Source organism: Rattus norvegicus, chromosome 9 (assembly GCF_036323735.1).
Source record: "Rattus norvegicus strain BN/NHsdMcwi chromosome 9, GRCr8, whole genome shotgun sequence".
NCBI classification, from domain to species: domain Eukaryota; kingdom Metazoa; phylum Chordata; class Mammalia; order Rodentia; family Muridae; genus Rattus; species Rattus norvegicus.
The window spans coordinates 81108162-81126398 of NC_086027.1; the positions used below are offsets into that span (position 1 = coordinate 81108162).

General features: G+C 41.9%; 1 long non-coding RNA gene and 1 pseudogene across 1 annotated transcript; one reads left to right on the forward strand and one right to left on the reverse strand.

Annotated features, from left to right (window-relative positions):
* The window catches only part of LOC102554970 (uncharacterized), a 20885-nt pseudogene extending 9350 nt beyond the window's left edge, over window positions 1-11535 (forward strand).
* Window positions 9711-14145, reverse strand: LOC134480590 (uncharacterized). The gene is made up of 3 exons (XR_010055022.1): window positions 13620-14145; window positions 11831-11991; window positions 9711-11559 (listed from the first exon to the last, which is right to left on the reverse strand). It is a non-coding gene; the product is annotated as an uncharacterized LOC134480590 (long non-coding RNA).
* Window positions 14146-18237: the final 4092 nt, after the last annotated feature.

Consider the following 18237-nt stretch of genomic DNA (forward strand, 5'->3'; position numbering starts at 1 on the left):
TCATAATAAAGTAAAACTTTCTTTACTTCTAAATGCCCCAAGAATTTCCCCCTCAATAATCTACATGTCTCTTAACTTCCACTCCAACTTTTTCCCCTTTATTTTATATGGACAGGTATTTTTTTCTAATTTATGTTTGTACATAACATACCAAGAACAGAGCATCAGATTCCCTGGGACTGGAATTACAGAGGATTCTGAGCCACTGCCTCTAACCATTGAGTGTTCTCCTCTCTCTTCTCTCTGTCTCTGTCTCTCTCTCTCCCTCTCTCTCCCTCCCACCTCTCCCTCCCTCTCTCTCTCTTTCTCTGCCTCTCTCTCTCTCCAGGCCTTTTTATTTTTTCTTATAACAAAGGTTTGCTGTTTTCCAGACTGGTCTCAAACTCCTGAACTCAAATATTATCTACCCACCTCAGCCTTCTGAATAGTTGTGCACTACTGAGTTGAGCATCTCCTGTGTATCTAATTAAAAGGGTCATTGTAAAAGCCATGTTTCATAATTAACTTACTTGTTTGGTTTTCAGCTGTGAAGGCTATCCTTGCTTCCAAATCAGAAGTCGGCTATTCTGCTGCTTTCTTTTGCAGACGTACATTAGAACATCTAAACTGGAACTCAAAGAGATTTCTATGAGCATTTTCTTTCTTTTACTGCTCCTACTACAGGGAAAAATTGTTTTCAAGTTCAAAACAATTGTCTCTGAAACAAACCATTGGAACTCAACCTGTCTGTACGTAAAGAGCTCTTGATCATTTCAAATAATTGGCCTTAGGAAGGGAGAGAGGCTTCACACCACGCCAGGGACTGCAAAGAAGACCAGTTTTGTCCTGCAAGAGATAGCTAGGCAGCAGCTCCGCTGTGTAAAGCAGAGGGTCCCAGCTGGAGCCCAGTTTCCCTGATGCCCGATCACTGCCTAGACCACACCCACACTAACTCTCCACCCATTCCCAGGACAGACAAGACAAAGAGGCCACAAGTACAAGGGGCAGCTGGCAATGGATCGCCCTTCTCCTCAGGGCATCTGAGGACACTGAATATTTCATCCAAAAGCTCATTCCCACCCCTTTTTTGGAGGTGAATTTAGAGCTGAACATTTCATTAGCTCTTTGAGGGATTTCAAAATTTTCATTAACAGTAGTTTCTCAGGAGCCAGAGTTATAAATTAACAAGCCCAGAGAATGACTAAAAGTGACAACTGCAGATCACAGACATACCCGTTCGTACAACTGAACAGAGACTAGCATATATAAATACTAAAGAAAGGCGAATTTTCAGTTCTAAACACATGAAGAAACTACATTAAGAGGTCACCAAAAACTGCTTTCTTCAAACATTTTCAGAAGTATTAACTGACAGGAGTGGTGGCACACCCTGTTAATTCTGGCACCTGAGAAGCAGAAGCAGGAGGGTCTCTGTGAGTTCAAACCCAACCTGGTCTACATAGTCAAGTTCCTGGCCAGTCAGAACTATATAGTGAGAGCCTGTCTCAAAACAACAAAAAGTATTAACCACAAGCAGTCAATGGTGGATCATAACTTTAATTCCAGCAATCAGGAGACAGAGACAGAAGGACCTTTTCAAGTTCCAAGAGAGCCAGGGTTACGTAAGATTCTTATCTCAATATATTAGATAGTGTACTGGCTAGTTTTGTGTGTCAACTTGACACAGCTGGAGTTATCACAGAGAAAGGAGACTCAGTTGTGGAAATGCCTTCATTAGACCCAGCTGTAAGGCATTTTCTCAACTACTGATGAAGGTGGGAGGACCCAGCCCACTGTGGGTGGTGCTGTCCCCAGGCTGGTGGTCTTGGGTTCTATAAGAAAGCAAGCTGAGCAAGCCAGGGGAAGCAAGCCAGTAAGTAATATACCTCCATGGCCTCTGCATCAGCTCCTGCTTGAGTTCCAGTCCTGACTTCCTTTGGGGATGAACCAGCAATGTGGAAGTGTAAGCTGAATAAACCCTTTCCTCCCCAACTTGCTTCTTGGTCATGATGTTTGTGCAGGAGTAGGAATCCTGACTAAGACAGGCAGGCAAGCAGGCAGGCAGGCAGGCAGACAGACAGATAATAGTAGGTAGATAGATAGATAGATAGATAGATAGATAGATAGATAGATAGATAGAACTATCAACTGCAGATCTAAAATAATCAGAAAATCATATATCATTGTTAGTCAAGTAGCCTCAAAAAAAGCTGGAAAGTGGAAAGCTCAGGCAGGAGACAGACATCCCAGAAGTGAAACTGACCCTCTCCTGTACTTCCGAGCCTGCTGATGAGATCTGGGAGCTTCTGGCAGCTAGAATTGTGTGGGAACAAGGAGCTGACCTGGAAAAGTCTCCTTTATCAACTGCATGAAATTATGGATAAAAATAACTGGATAAAATTATGTTTCAAACAAGAAAAGCAGGAAGGAACGGTATTGCTGAGCAAAATGGCCACAAGACTACAGAAAGGCAGTCAGCCCCAGGACAGTGAGGATGACACTCCACGGCCACTGAGGTCCCTCTTGCCAATTTGTTTCCACGGCAGAAGATGGGGCTTTACAAACTAACTTACTTTCTTTCTTTCTTTCTTCCCTTATTTCTTTCTTCCTTCCTTCCTTCCTTCCTTTCTCTCTTTCTTCCTTTCTTCATTTCTTTCTCTCTCATTATCTTTGTGATTCAGGGGAAATTAAATTAAACAGCTTCTCTGTCGGGGGCAGCTCCTTAGTAGAGCATTTGCTTTGCATGTGTGGGGCTCTAGGCTCATTTCCTAGCAAAAAAAAAAAAAAAAAAAAAAAAAAAGAATGAGTGAATAAATAAATAACTGCTCTCTGACCCTAGAGAGTGAGAGTTTGTTTGCTAGGGTTGAGTTTTGAGAGGTATAAATTGTTTTAATGTCTAAAATGTTTTGGCCTACCTATTACTGATTTCTAGTCCCTTCGGGAAATATTGATGGCTGAGGTCTTAGGCCACTGTGTCCGAGGAACAAAGATGCTAATAGAGTCATTAAAATACAAAATGATTCAAGTCGGTTTGAGTAAAGTTAACTGAACTTGGGTTACAATCCAAGAAAAATAACCAGATATCTCAAGGATGCCTTACGGAAATCATTGGTTCTCCGTTGCTTTAATTTGTCATCATGAGTTTTTAAGTCTTTCTATATGCACTGAATCATATGGATGTGCTGCCCTCTTAAGTCATACTTATCTTTCTTTGTGTCATTTCATTTCTTTATGTATAACTTTTTAAAAAAGAAGAAATTCTCCTTTGAGAGACAGCTACAAAAATGTTTCTAAAGACATGTCCTCTTAAATATTAAATATTCAGTGATTCTATTTATATTAAATATCCAGTCATATAGAATGGCACAATTAACTTTGACATAGGCATCCTAACACCCAGAATTAACCTGTAAGCCCCACCAGTCCAAAGACTAGGTAGCTTCCTGGAATGCTGGGAGCTGTAGTTCTTGGAAAAACAACAAAGCCTCATGGGAAAGTACGGTGGCCTGTAGGTTTGTCCTTATAAGCCCCTAATGCACATGGCTTAGTCCAAAAGCCCATCTCTTGGTCAGTATTTAATATTTAATAAAGCTTGCTTTAAATTTGGCCCATAATGGTGAAATTGCTTTTTTCTTCCAGCCAATCTCAGAATTAACAGTACAAATTTTCACAAGAAAAAAATATATTACTACAGAAAATTGTGCAGATTCCTACAAAGAAAGACATTTTGATTTCACAAATAATAGGTGTGTAGAATACTGAGGGGTTTTTTTTCTACATTGAGAAATTGAACAACAAATGGAGAAAACAAGAGTTTCAGCCAATATCAATACTCAAAGGGTTGTCTATAAACTGATTGAAACTACCAATTATCTGTTCCCGCCCACAATAACCTAAGGGAAATGGCAGAATATGACACAGTACAACCCAGCTTCATCAGGTACCTGGTGTAGATGCACAGACATTTTTCATAGGAAGCTTCAAGAATTAAGGTGTTGACAATGTTTCTCACACCAGCTTCTTGTCACAGATAAGGAACACGCTTGTCACACACTGGCTACTCTGAAGAGCTACAATTTAGGGAAATGAGAAATCACATTGCTAACCAAGCTGCTAATTCAGGGATGCCCATTCAGCTCTATCTTCCTTAAAGAGAGAGAGAGGGAAAGAGGGGAGGGAAGGGGAAGGGAGAGAGGGAGGGAGAGGGGGAGGGAAGGGAGGAGAGAGGGGGAGGGAAGGGAGGAGAGAGGGGGAGGGAAGGGAGGAGAGAGGGGGAGGGAGGATTTTTTGCCTCCCTTTTTGTTTAGGTATCACAGCAACCCTGCCTCATGTTCCCAGTAATCCATTCTATGCTAAGGGGCAAGAGGGCATCATCTTTCTTAAAGTTTATTTTATACATACATACATACACACACACACACACACACACACACACACACACACACACACATATATATTATATATTATTCTGTCTTTTAGAATGTCATTTTCCCCACTTGTGCATCCAAACATATACCCAAGGATAAATGGAAAACCATAACTTTCTCCCATACCTCTTTCTCTTTTTGGTCTATTCCTGCAACTATAACAAAACACCTTGGACTGTCACATATAAAGGTGAAGCAGAAGAAAGAAAGATGGATCCAGTTCTTCTAGGACCAGGCATCAGGTGAGAGAAAAAGAAAATGACTTTTTCGTGAGTTTTGAAATGCCTGTGCTTGCATCAAGTACATAGCACTAATAGAAGACTCAGTGAATTCCCCAAATAAGACAACAGGAAAGTAAGAGGAAGACGTGTTAGAGGGTGTACAGTGATCCGTGTGAGGAAGGAGCTGGAAAACATTGCATATATGTTATACTAAATTGTCAAGGCATAATAAATACAAGTTATACAGAGAAGGGAAGCAGAGAGAGACAGAAGTAGGTTTAGGGAAAAAATACCAAATGAAAGCAAATGAGGTTCAGTTACAAAGTTTCCTTATAGTTCCGTTGGTCAGGCAGAAGAGCTGGGACCACTCCGTTGCCTGGTGCAAGGGCAAAGGTGAGCTGAGTGCTGGCACCTACACAGTGGCAACCAGTAACGTGTTTGAACGGCACTCGGCGACTGAATTTCAGCAAACCATCTGCCACCTCAAACTAATGTTGTTAATTTGAGTTTCTCTGCCTTTAGCTTTATTCTTACTGAGTCTGCAAATTTGTTCCAGTTTCACAGAAGAGCTGTAAGCATCTGGGCTTAGCTCTGGTTTTCTGTTTGTGCTTAATTAATTTAAATTAATCTAGCCTGCTAACAGTACAACAAAGGAAAACTGTCCCTCTCGTTCATAAAAGCTTTGGAAGTAACTTGATACATTAGCAGTGGCCACTTGGCTCTGACTGATGCAACTACTCATGATTATAAATATTAGTCTCACGGTTTTAAAAATAAATAATCCTTTTTTGTTATCTAGAGCTTTGAGGGGACACTTCTGGCCGTCTACGAACAGCCACTACAATTTCCTTCAAGTTTATCAGTGAAAGAAAATGGTCAGCTAAGAGCTAACAAACATCTGAAAACAATATGGCGGACAGGAAAACCCAGTGCCCTGGAGAACAGGGGAGAACCTGTGTTTCTGTTATAACAGGACTGTGCAAGCTATCTGAATTGCAGCCGGCCTAGAGGCATGGTACAAAGTGATCCTAACACCTACTACCTGTCTGCTGCCCCACCCCAAACAAGGCAGGAAAAGGATGCTTGACTTCACATGGTTCCCAAATGCTTGTCCCCAGAGGCAGACTGTGTGTAAAGATGTGTTCATCAAATAAGGAAGATGGCATGGTATTTACACAAACAGGCTGGAGTACAGTTACCTGCCCACTTCTCTTCCACAAGAGGAATTGTTCCTTGTTCTAAGATGGAGGACCTTGCCATATAGATATACATATACATATACATATATATATAATTTTATAATAATATATATTATAAATATATATATATAATATATATTATATATATATATAATATATATATATATAGTAGAACAGCCCTGAGATATATCAGCTCTAAACATGCTCGAAGTTAACTTTCCAGGGGAAAGTCAAATAAATTCATGACTTGTGGCTTCCAAAACCACAAAGGAATGTGAAATGATAGTCCATGTTGACATTTTTAATATAATGACATACCCTCATGCTTTTTTAATCCCAAAAGATCACTTTATTTTCTTTATTCACTATAAAAGTACTTTGAAAATTAAAATTAAAAGAGAATGTATTAATGTATCTCATTTTTTCCCCTAAAAATTAGGAACACCTGGGTTTGAAAGACGGCCCAGTGGGTAGAGACATTTGCTAAGCAATCGTGGAGATTTGATTCTGTCTCCAAAACTCATGTGAAGCTGGAAGGAGAGACCAAAAACGCTGTCCTCTGACCTCCACACGTGTGCCCACATACATAGGACAAAAATTAAAATTATTTAAAGTTCACCTTTCATTTAAAGAAACAAAAAACAAAATTGGGTACACCAGTTAAAATGATGCTTTTGAACTTAATTTGGCTTCTCTTCCTGACTGCTACTTCGAAACATCCTTTGCTGAGAGACTTTCTAGATAACTGTGCGTGTGTGTGCGTGTGTGTGTGTGTGTGTGTGTGTGTGTGTGTGTGTGTGTGTGTGAGAGAGAGAGAGAGAGAGAGAGAGAGAGAGAGTACACATGCTAAGACAGAACAATACCCACTGTTTTCTTTTTTAAATAAATGCACGATGTTAGGAAAAAATTAGAAGACTAAAAGAAACAGGAATTAGAACACTTAGCCAGAATAATAGGGAATTCTTAACAAAAATCAGCTGTATTATGTCATTAAAATTTAATATATGAAGCTTTCTCATGAACAGGACTCTGAAAGCCCTAGAAAAACACTTGTTATTAGGTGGGTAATCATCGCTAGCCTTATTTACCTAGGAATTTTTCTTTGAATGATGACTAGGTCTAACTATGAGTTAGCTTCCTAAGAAAATATAGATGTAATAGATTGAAGTCGAGGCAACTACGTGTGCTTCCTTGTTTGGATAATACTCAATGACTGGTTTTTAGCCATCAGGGAAATAGCTTAATCTTATTCTAAACAGAGCCCTACTGAGAAAATAATACAAGACACTCTTTAGTTTGCCTGAGGATTTGAGAGCTGTGGAAGTTCATATTGGTTTCATGAATGAATGAATCACACTCTTCCTTCCCACAGATAAGTTAAATTAGCTCCTCCCTAAATCAAAACATGGTCTGGTACAACCCGGGGTCTCCATGAAGCACATTTCTGACATGTTCTTTATGAATATATGTTCTCAATTCAGTGCGCTATTCATCTAGGCTTAGCAAATAAGCCCCTTACCTTTTGCCTCTCTGCTGAGATGTTTTCCTTCTCCCTTGTAATTTGTGGTGGCTTAGCAACTGATTAATGAGCCCTTGCTGGAAAAACCATTGATTTGACCATAAGTAATGCCTAGAGAACTGTTCTGGTTTAAAAAAAAAAAAAATGCTCAGCAGAGAGGACCAGTGCCATCACAAAAGCCCCTCATAGATTCAAAACGAGAAATCTCTGCTTCGATGCACAGCCCACCCAACCGGGATTTGTTTAAGTCCTAACCCGAAGCCTGAAGGGATACCACATTACCACCTTAAACTACCTCAAGCGAAGGAAGGGTCTTAGTGGTGTTTTGAATAAAAATGGCCCCAGAGGTCCCCGGAAGTAGCGCTTTTAGAAGGTGTGGCTTTGTAGGAGGAGGTGTGCCACTGTGTGTGTGAGGGAGGGAATTTGAGGTCTCAGAAGCTGGTCTGTCTACTGGCTCACAGTTCCTTTCTGCTGCCTGCAGATCCAGATGTGGAACTTTCAGCTCCTCCTCTAAGCACCATGTCTGCCTGCACACCGCCATGTTCCTCAGCATAACGGTCTCTAGTCACACTATTTCCTCATTGTACATCCCACAAACATGTGTGAGTGGAGAAACATCAGATCCTTGGCTTGTCAGTGTAATTTTTACCTTGACATTAATTTTAGACATAATTTTACAATGTAAGTTGGAACTGTGATGCCCTTTGTCTTTTCAGCTTACTAAAATACTGTAGCAATCTGATTTAGTTCTTAAAAGTCTGACAGAGAAATGGCTCCCTCAATCCTGTGAAATTTTAGAAGCAGGATTTCTCCTCTGTGTTCACAGAAACCGTGACCTAAGAAATGGGACCTGTTAGTATTCAGAGGGTTTTATTTTTAAGCGTCTGTCACAAACAGACCTAAAAGTTTAAACTTTTCAGATTTGAATAGCATAAAGAGGTAGAATTATCAGAGCTCAAAGCAATACCTGTTTACTGCTCTAATTGGCAGCATGAACCTGAGAGAGGAGGGTCCTAAAAATGAGGTAGACCAAAGTCTCATGAAATTGCCATCTTTATTCAGAGCATTGGGAAAATTATACCCTGAGGGTTGAGAAGAATCACATGTTCAATCACAGGGACAAACCTCACATGGCAAAAATATATTTTCCATAGAAGTATGTGAATACCAAGAGCTGAAGTGAACTCACGCTGTCTGCTACACCTGGGATGAACACAAAACTACATTCCAAGAACAATTCTGTGTGGTGGAGAAGCAGAGATTACAAGACTCTTGTTTTCTTGCAAAGTCTCCAAAATCTCCTCACACAGCTTCATTCATAGATCATGTTCTGACAATACCTTTTCCCCCTGACCCCCTGAGATTAAAATACAGCAAACGCGTCTTTTTATCATGCAAAGTTCTGTGGACCAATCCCCTCACAAAACCATAGGGGGAACAAACCATAGAGTTGCTCAAACATTCACTCATCAAAGCGGACTTCTCTGCCTCATTCTACTCCTTGATTTAATAACATTATCAATTAAAATGCTATGGTACATGCCCAGCTTGGAAATGTGTGGACTTCTAATGGTTTCCATTTTGGAAACAAGTCAATATGTTGTGGAGACAGAGCTCCCATCAATGTCAAACGGTCAACAGTAAATTACATTGACTTCACCAAAATCCTGCTCATCCTCAGAGTACAGTTAAATCCTGGCTTCTCTGTGGAGAGTCTTGCAGACACACCAAGTCTAAAGGGCCTCTCGGTGTCCCCCACCATCAAGGAACCTAATTTGCAATTAGTTACCGAGAGCCCCAGAGCATCATTAGAGTTGCCTTCAGATCACATCCTATCTCAAATGCTATTTTACTTCTTTGCCCCATATCCAATTTACAAAGAAAGTCTTCCCTCACAGGGACCCCCACCCACAATTCATCATATCCCCTTTGCACACATTGTCCTTCATTTAAAACATAGTTTGACTGCAGTATATCATAACGTGGGAAGAGACACAAAAAGGCACCTCAATTGATCCTTCAAGGACTTTATTCAGTACAAAACTAAGTAAAAGAATATGTCAGGAGTTCATGGGAGTTTCCTCCTACTGTGAACAATGGGGCTCTGGCCTCTGTCTCCTGGCCACCTCCCTCGAGCCGTGGCCCACAAGCAGCAATCTGGGATCCTGCCTCAGCCCAAGAAACCCAGACCCACTGCTGCCCTGAAGCTGGAGGATAAATCGGTCTCTCCTGGCCTGCCAAAGGGAGAAAAAGAACAGCAAGAAGCTGTCCCCGCCAGCGGGGAACCCAGTTATTCAGGGTCCCGAAGAGGCTTTCTACCTGTGGGCCAAATGGGGGTGAAGAGAAGAAGGAGACCAGGCAGAAGTTCTGTTGTCAAGGTCTCATTTATTGGGGTGAACGTTACAGCTTTTAAGGCTTTCAGGTAGGGGGAGTGTCCTTTGTGAAACATGAAGGATGGAGGGGCGAGGGTATAGGCAGTGATAGCAGGAGGCAAAGAGGTCAGGCGGTGGAGACACCGGGTGTTGACTCAGGAGATAACTGGTATCGGCTCGAGCTGAGGCATCCCTTGAATGTTATCTTCCCGTGCCGTAAATTCATGGGAGAGGCTTTTGTCCAACAATCTTAAGACTTATGGCAGTCATCTTAGGGGTGAATATCTGTGGCCAAACAGCCCAGAGTCACCTAGCCACTTTGAGCCATGCAGTCAAAAAGCGGCCAGGCCCAAATCCAATACGGCTCCCTACAAGAAGCAAGTGACATATTGCTGAAGTTCAAAATGAAACAGACAGTTAATGAACAAGCCAGTGAGGAAATTTTGAAAGTAGAACAAAAATATAACAAGCTCCGCCAACCATTTTTTCAGAAGAGGTCAGAATTGATGGCCAAAATCACAAATTTTTGGGTAACAACATTTGTCAACCATCCGTAGGTGTCTGCACTGCTTGGGGAGGAAGACAAGGAAGCCCTGCTTTATTTGACCAGAGTTGAAGTGACAGAATTTGAAGACATTAATCAGGTTACAGAATAGATTTTTATTTTGATGAAAATCCTTACTTTGAAAATAAAGTACTCTCCAAAGAATTTCATCTGAATGAGAGTGGTGACCCGTCTTCAGAGTCCACTGAAATAGAACGGAAATCTGGAAGGGATTTGACAAAACACTCAAGTCAAATGCAGAATAAGGCCAGCAGGAAGAGGCAGCACGAAAGCCAGAGAGCTTCTTTCCCTGGTTTCCTGACCATTCCAACGCAAGTGCTGATGACTTAGGAGAGGTCATCAAAGATGATATTTGGCCAAATCCCTTGCAGTATTATTTGGTGCCCAATATGGACGATGAAGAGGGAAAGGCAGAGGATGATGATGATGAAGAGGGTTGGAAGATATTGATGAAGATGAGGCTGAAGGTGAGGAGGAGGAGGATGAAGGTGAGGAAGGACAGACGGATGAAGACAAGGATGACTAGCACAGAGGACCGACGGATCCAATCTTTTTCTTTTTCATTTTCCTTTTATTTTTTTAATTTTCTCCAGTCCCTGAAAGGGAGTTGCAATCCTTTCCTCCCTGTCCCTCTGGGCTCAGTTGCCCTGTTTTTGAGGTCTCAACATCATGGTTCTCAACTAATTTGGGGGAAAATGTCTTGAGCAAAATACAACAGAAAAAGAATCTCACATTTCTATTCTAAATTCATTTTTAATCCTTCCTTGTCTCAAAAACTGGATTCAACACCACCACCATGCTCTGTAGGCAAGAAGAAAAGCCCTCCAGTTCCCTTGGCTCTGCTGGAGGCTGGAGGGTGCCAGGCCCCTGTGTAGTAGTACACAGATTTCTACCTTTTTCCTTTTCTCTGTTTATTGGGCTCAGAGATTACACTGTGTCTCTGTGAATACAGACCATTAGCATTTACCAACATGGATCTGTCTACTTCCTCTTGTTTAATAAAAAGAAGAAGAAAAGGGAGGGTATAGAAGGTGAGCAAGGGTGGGCCTGAGGTGTGTGTGGGGGGTGGGTGGGCATCTGACAATGTGGTTTAATTGTGATGTTTAACAGACGTCCTTGCAGTTTAAGGTGACACTTAAAATTCTCTCTGACTTGAGCCCTGGGAGAATCAGTAGAACCTGTAGGGTTTTATTTGGAGTTGGTGTTCTCTGTTGTAACTTTTATCTTTTTCTTTTTCTTCTTTTCCTTTTTTTTCTTTTCTCTTCTTTTGGTTTTCACTGTAAGGAAAAAGATGCTCATTTTAAATGTGGAAGTGTACAAGTTGCATTATTACAATAAAATCAATGTGCGCGCGCGCACACACACACACACACACACACACACACACACACACAGTTAAATAATGGGATGTCTATAAATACCTATGGCCACAAACTGATACTTTCTGTAACTTTTATGATAAACATTTATTATAATTTGATTTTTTTTTTACTTCCACACATGTGACAGATGTGTGCTGCAATTTTCATTGCTCCAATCCATAAATACCTGGCAAGCATCTGAAAATGTGTCATCGCTGAGCTTCCTGTCAGGGATATAGGATGGCCAGGGCACATGGGGTCCCAGCGGACGTTGTATGCACGCCTGTAGGAGTTGTACCAGCAAACGGCTAATGCTGCGCTGAGGGCCCTGAGAAATACCCACGGGAGCTGAGAGAGAGAGAACAGTGGGAAGGAAATGACTTTAGTCAAAGTTGGCCAGGCGTCTCTCTGAGAAGCCAGCCACCAAAACATGAGGAAGGACTATCCGGGACGTGTATACCACAGTCATAAAGCAACAAAAGACAAATGCAAAACTTTAAATATGCAACTCGGTATGTAAGGAAGCAGGTGATTGAGATGGGATAATGTGGGATTTCTTTCATGGTGCTTCAAACTCAAGACCTTCTTCAGCCGTTTCGCCATTTTGTTCCTTTGAGATGGGGTCTCACTGTGTGTTCTAAGTTCGCCTCCAGTGCCTAAATCCTCTGATCTCACGTTCCCCCAAGTGCTAAGATTACAGGCATATGTCACCATGCCTGGTGTCAGGCACAGTGTCTACATAACAGCAGAAAACTACCTTACTCCTAGGCTGATTTCCTGTTTGTTCAATATTATTCAAGCAAGGAGATAAGAGGGGATCAATCCTAGTGTTGGCAGTAATATCCCTAACAAGCACTTACACTGAATGCTGTGTAGAGATCTCCATGGATACTTACACATGCATCCCAACTTTTTTTTTTGCATATGTGAGCTGCACTAACCACTCATTGGTACTATTATTTGAAGCCAATTTTCCTTTTATTCACCCAACACTGTCAAAATGAACTGAGTATCATATTCTCCTTTCCTTAGTTTTTATATTGACCCCAGGAGGTTCAACTTTTAATAGGTTGAACTAAATAGGTTGCCCAGAAAATCCACTGTCATTGTCCTTATTCTTTCCATGATATGCTGGCTGGTGACAGATCCACACATCTTCAGACTCCCAGCTTTAAGATCAAAAATTTCAACTGGAATTTTTAAGAGGAGGGGGAGGGAGGGAGGGAGGGAGGGAGGGGGAGGGAGAAGGGGGGGCAGACAGAGAGAGAGAGGCAGAGAGAGACACAGAGAGAAGGACAGAGAGAGAGAAGGGATTATTTTTTCCTGTTCCATCTCTTTTGCTCTTGCCTTAGAAGCCTAGAATCTAGCTGGGCAAAGCCTCCTTGTCTGGAAGAGCAGGGCCTGCCAGGAGTCAAAGACAGTACAAGACCTGGCAGGAAGCTGACTGGAAGTGAGGTTTCAGAAACTTCCAGGCAGTTCTGGTGACAGCTGCTACAAGTAGTACAGGAGTTGGGTATCTGGCTCTAAGACCCACAATTAGGACTTGGGGTGGAGGGAGGCAGGAGAAATATAATAAGGGTCAGATACAGGAGATTCAAATACAGGAGACTATCAAGAAAGGGCTTAAGCACAAAAAATTGAAATTGTAGCAGAAGGCTGGACAACGAGTTAGAAAGCTAACAACGAGACTCCAGTTAAAGTTACCAAGTTAAAGTCAAATCCTGAACAGGAATTCAGTTGAAAACATCCAATTAATATATTGAAATGGTAACCTTCTGGCGAGTGTTGTAATAAATATGCAATCTCAATTGGGGGTTTCTACCCCATCTTGTTCTATCAGTCCTCAGATAAATACACAGAACCTTTATATTTATGATAGCCTTGAAAGCATTAGAGCTGGGCAGATATCTACCCTCTATGGCTACTTTGTCTATTTCCCTTCCAAACCCCTGGAGATATGACTTGCCATAATTCACCTGGGCCGCTCTTATTCCAAATGGCCAACCCCCATGTCCAGTTCTCACGATCCTTTAATCCATAGCATTTCTCTTCTCCCTCTCATGGTCCTTCTCAGACTCCAAACCTGGGAACCAAAACCTCACCTACCTGTCTTCTGCCCAGCTATAGGCTGTGGGCATCTTTATATAACCAATAGTTTTAAAATAAGAAGCAAGGTCACGTAGCATCATTTGGTGTATGTGAGGATTCTTGTGTGTTCCCAAGGCAACCAGGGCCAGTTTTTAGCATTATAATGCATAGCAATGGGTCAGACCTCAACAGGTAAGTGAGTGATTAGATCCTCCTCACAGCAGCTCTGCCTTCCCTGTCTGTCACTCAGCTGGAGCCACCCACCCCTTCCTCTCTGTAAGCTATGAGCACCTAGATCTTTCCTCCCAAAGCCTCTAGACCAATAGCCAACCAGCTTCTTCTGAAGTACTCCAACCCACTATACACGGGGTCCCTATTGGTAGCTCTGGCCTTCCAAATCAGTTCCCCACCACCCTCACCACCTTTACCCTAGAGGTGCCCTGTGAGGACAGACCTATGTCACAAACGCAGCCTTAGTTGTAGGTAATGGCCATCAACCAATTAATACACAACACACTTGTGCATGTGCACACACATACACATACACACACACAGTTACAGGTAAAAGTGACAGGTCACAAAGATGCAGTCATGGCCTGACTATTATGGAGATACCCAACCACCCTGATTGGATTTGAAGCCTACTCCACAGAAGGGAAGCCATAACTGGTGCTATAAGCCAGGCCCAAACCTATGCCTTGGGAGGTCATGGACTCCATGATGGAAACAGTTACTGATGCCTAGCTAAATACACACAATATCAAACTGCCTTCTAAATATTTATGTGTCCATCTTTACAGAAGGGTGACTAGTAGTGCTAGTCAAAGAAGCCTCTCTTAGAGTAAACAGCAGTGAATGTGGAGACTCATGGCTGCCTAAGACACAGAGAGAGGGTGATAGATGAGGACTCGTTCCTAAGGAAGTCACTTATGCCATCCCCTTCTAAGGCTCGGGAAACAATACAGAAGAGGGTTTAGAAAATTTTTACTAGGTGAAAGATGAGAGATGGGCAGTGAAAGCCTGTTCTCTAGAAATCACACAACCAATGCCATTGTGAACTCACAGCGTTTCTGGCTGCTTTTGCTTGGCCAGCCCAGGGCAGACCTTCTCAACAGTCAGTTGCAAACGGGGAAATGGCAGAGAGGACCATATAGTTTACTGATGAACTAATAGTTCATCAGTAAACTATATGATGGACTCAGGGAGAGAGGAAGCCATTGGTTTTCTGGTGTGTGTCCACTGGCACAATCACCAGGCTGCAATAGACAGTTCCAATCCTGTGCTATATAAATGGCCAGGGTCAAACGCAGGACAAAGTGAAGCAAAGTCATGAATGTGAGAAGGAGATTAGTAAGGGAAAGAGAGGTAGAGATGAGAGAGGGTGGGAGTGAGAGCTACCAGAATGCATTATATACAAGGACGAAATCATGCAAGATAAATGGAATTAATAAAAAGCATTCAAAATTGATGATCAGATGATGAAAGTTACATGAAATATCAGCTGTGGGAGATGGTTGGAATCTAAACAAATCCTAGTAAAAGAAAGAAAATTGAGCTATGTGCAAGCACAGGCATATGTAATAATTACATATCGAAAAAAATAGAAATTCCAGTTCTCAAGACCCAGTCTGCCTGGATCAGGACCCTTCAAGGATGTGCCCGACATCCATGGCTTCAACGAGCTTCAGTGTGATCCCTGTGCACAGTAGATGTTTGGAATCTGCTCTGACAAATCTCTACTGCTAGAGACCTGCTACCCACTGGTCCTACCTTCCCCAGATTATTTTACTGCTCTCCCGAGCTGCCAAGAGATTAGAGCAGTGGCTCTCGCACTTCCTAATGCTGAGACTCGTTAATACAGTTCCTCATGTGTGGTGACCCCAACCATAAAATTATGCTTGTTGTTACTTCAGTAATTCTGCAACTGTTATGAATTATAGTATAAATATCTGTGTTTTTCTATGGTCTCAGGAGACCTCTGTGAAAGGGCCGTCCCACCCCCCAAGTTTCACAACCCACAGGTTGAGAACCAATGGTTTAGAAGAACCTGGGGAAAGGAGGGCAAACACGACCACAAAAAAACAAAACAAAACAAAAACAAAAACAAAAAAACCCAACAACAACAAATCAGTGATCGATGCTCAGAGAACAGAGGCTCATGCTGTAATCCCAACACTTGGGAGGCTGAAGCAGGAAGATTTGCCTTGAGACCAAGACCAGCCCTGGCTACAGCATGAGACTCTGCCTCAAAAAGTCAAATAAAATAGAAAATTAATAGAGTATGATGTTAAGTGAAATATAAACCAGTCTTTTTCCCTGCGCCCATGTAAAATAGTGCTGTCTCAAAAGTTCTATGGTTAAACAAGTTTAACAAACTTTTAAAAGTTTGTGCTTTTCTAGGGGCTGGGGATTTAGCTCAGTGGTAGAGCGCTTACCTAGGAAGCGCAAGGCCCTGGGTTCGGTCCCCAGCTCCGAAAAAAAGAAAAAAAAGAAAAAAAGAAAAAAAGAAAAAAAAAGTTTGTGCTTTTCTTTTCTTCATGGCTAAGAAGATATGAAATATTATCTTTGAAATGTACTTTTCTTGAGTCCCCATGGCTATTTATTATTCAAGATAACATCACATAGAACAAATGGAAACGAGCTGATTGTGAAAAATTATCCATGAGAATCCTACTGGGAAGAAAACTCCATGTAAAGGAAAACAGGAAGAGTTCAGAGTTCAGCTAAAATAATGTTTGGAGCAAAATTTATCAGGAGGTAATAAAAGTTTACAACCATGTGCAACACTAAAAATAAATGGAAAGACTCAATATAAGCATGCCTTCTCTTCTTGCCTTCAGAAAAAAAAATCAGAAAATCCGAGCGCTGTGCCCACCACCCATGGCATGATCGATGGTCTTTCTGTGACCTCTGCAAAGGGTTTCTCCCTTCCTCCATCCTCCTTCCTAAGTTATCCATACACGTATTTGCACATCTGGATGCTCATGTCAAGTAGTGGACTTAGTTAAGTGGCTGGTACTAAGGACTGAATTCTCCTGGGGTGAAACTCGGGTATGGATGAGAAAAACTCAACCAACAATAAAGGAGGAAAGAATTAAAATTCGGAGAACTCCAGTCCAGACCACCAAGTTCACAGACTTACAGCCCCTCACTTCTGCTTCCCATAAAGGCAACAGAAAGTTCATGAGTAAAATAAAATCGTAAGGGGGCAGCTTTTCATTGCTATCAGATTCTAGAATGGCAGCGAGTAGGCATGAACAGTGTATCTGTTGATTTTCTATTATTACAAAATAGCTGAGGCTGAGTAACCTGATAAAGGGAATTATATTTAAGTCGGGTTCTGAAGGCTCAAGGGCACAACTCTGGCAAAGGGCTCGTGGCAAATGGTATCACAGTGATGAGAGCATAGGCAAGAGAAAGAACTTCTGTTCAGGAGCTAAGAAGGAACAGTAACCACTTCTCCTTAGACTCTATATTAGTCAGAGTTCTCTAGAGTCACAAATATATATATATATACATATATACATATACATATATATATATATATGAATTTATTGAAATGAATTAAAGACTACAGACAAGATAATCCAATAGTGGCTAGCTGTGAATTGAAAGTTCAAGAATCTAGTCGTTGTTCAGTCCCACCAGGCTGGGTGTCTCAGCTGGTCCTCTGTATAAGCTAGAATCCCGAAGAAGTAGATGCCAGTGGATGTGCTGGCAAAGTGAATACAAGCAGGTAAGGAATAAAGGAATCCTTCCTTCTTCCACTGTCCTTATAGAGGCCTCCAGCAGAAGGTATGGCCTAGATTAAAGGCGTGCCTGAAGATCGGGATCAAAAGCTTGTGTCTTCCAGCATCAAAATCCGGATCAAAGGCATGTTGTCTTCCTGTCTCAAGAACCAAATCACAGGTGTGTCCTCCAAGTCTGGATTGTAGTTCATTCCAAATATAGTCAAGCTGACAACCGGAAATAACCATGACAGACTCTTAAAGGTCCACCACCTCCCAACACTACCACGCTGAGTGTCAAGCTCTCAACATCTGAATCATTGGGGAACAGACTCAAGCGGCAGGCCACCACCAGGTCAGTTTTCACAGGACACAGCACTGCAGTGGCTCCTAGAAGACCTTCGGTTACCTTGTGTCCCTTTAAGGGACTCAGTCTCCAGTGCTGTTTTCTCTACTCCTTCATTCAAACAGTGAACAACTTTTACAAAGTTTCCATTGTGTGGAAGATTCTTCTGAGCACCAGAGTTAGAGGCCAGAAAGTATTCATTGTTCTATCTCCACCCAGTTCCCAACTGGAAACAGCTAGCAAATAACCCTTACATGTCTAATCGGCATTTCAAAGCTCCATGTCCAAAACTGTTTCTCAGCTCTGCTCTCCCACAGACTTCTCTACTTCAGTAAAGTGGCAAGAGTTCCCCTTTCATTCCTTCAGGCCCCTAGCTTTGGAGACATTATCAATTTCTCTTTTTCAGTCTCACATCCTGTATCAACAAGAGTG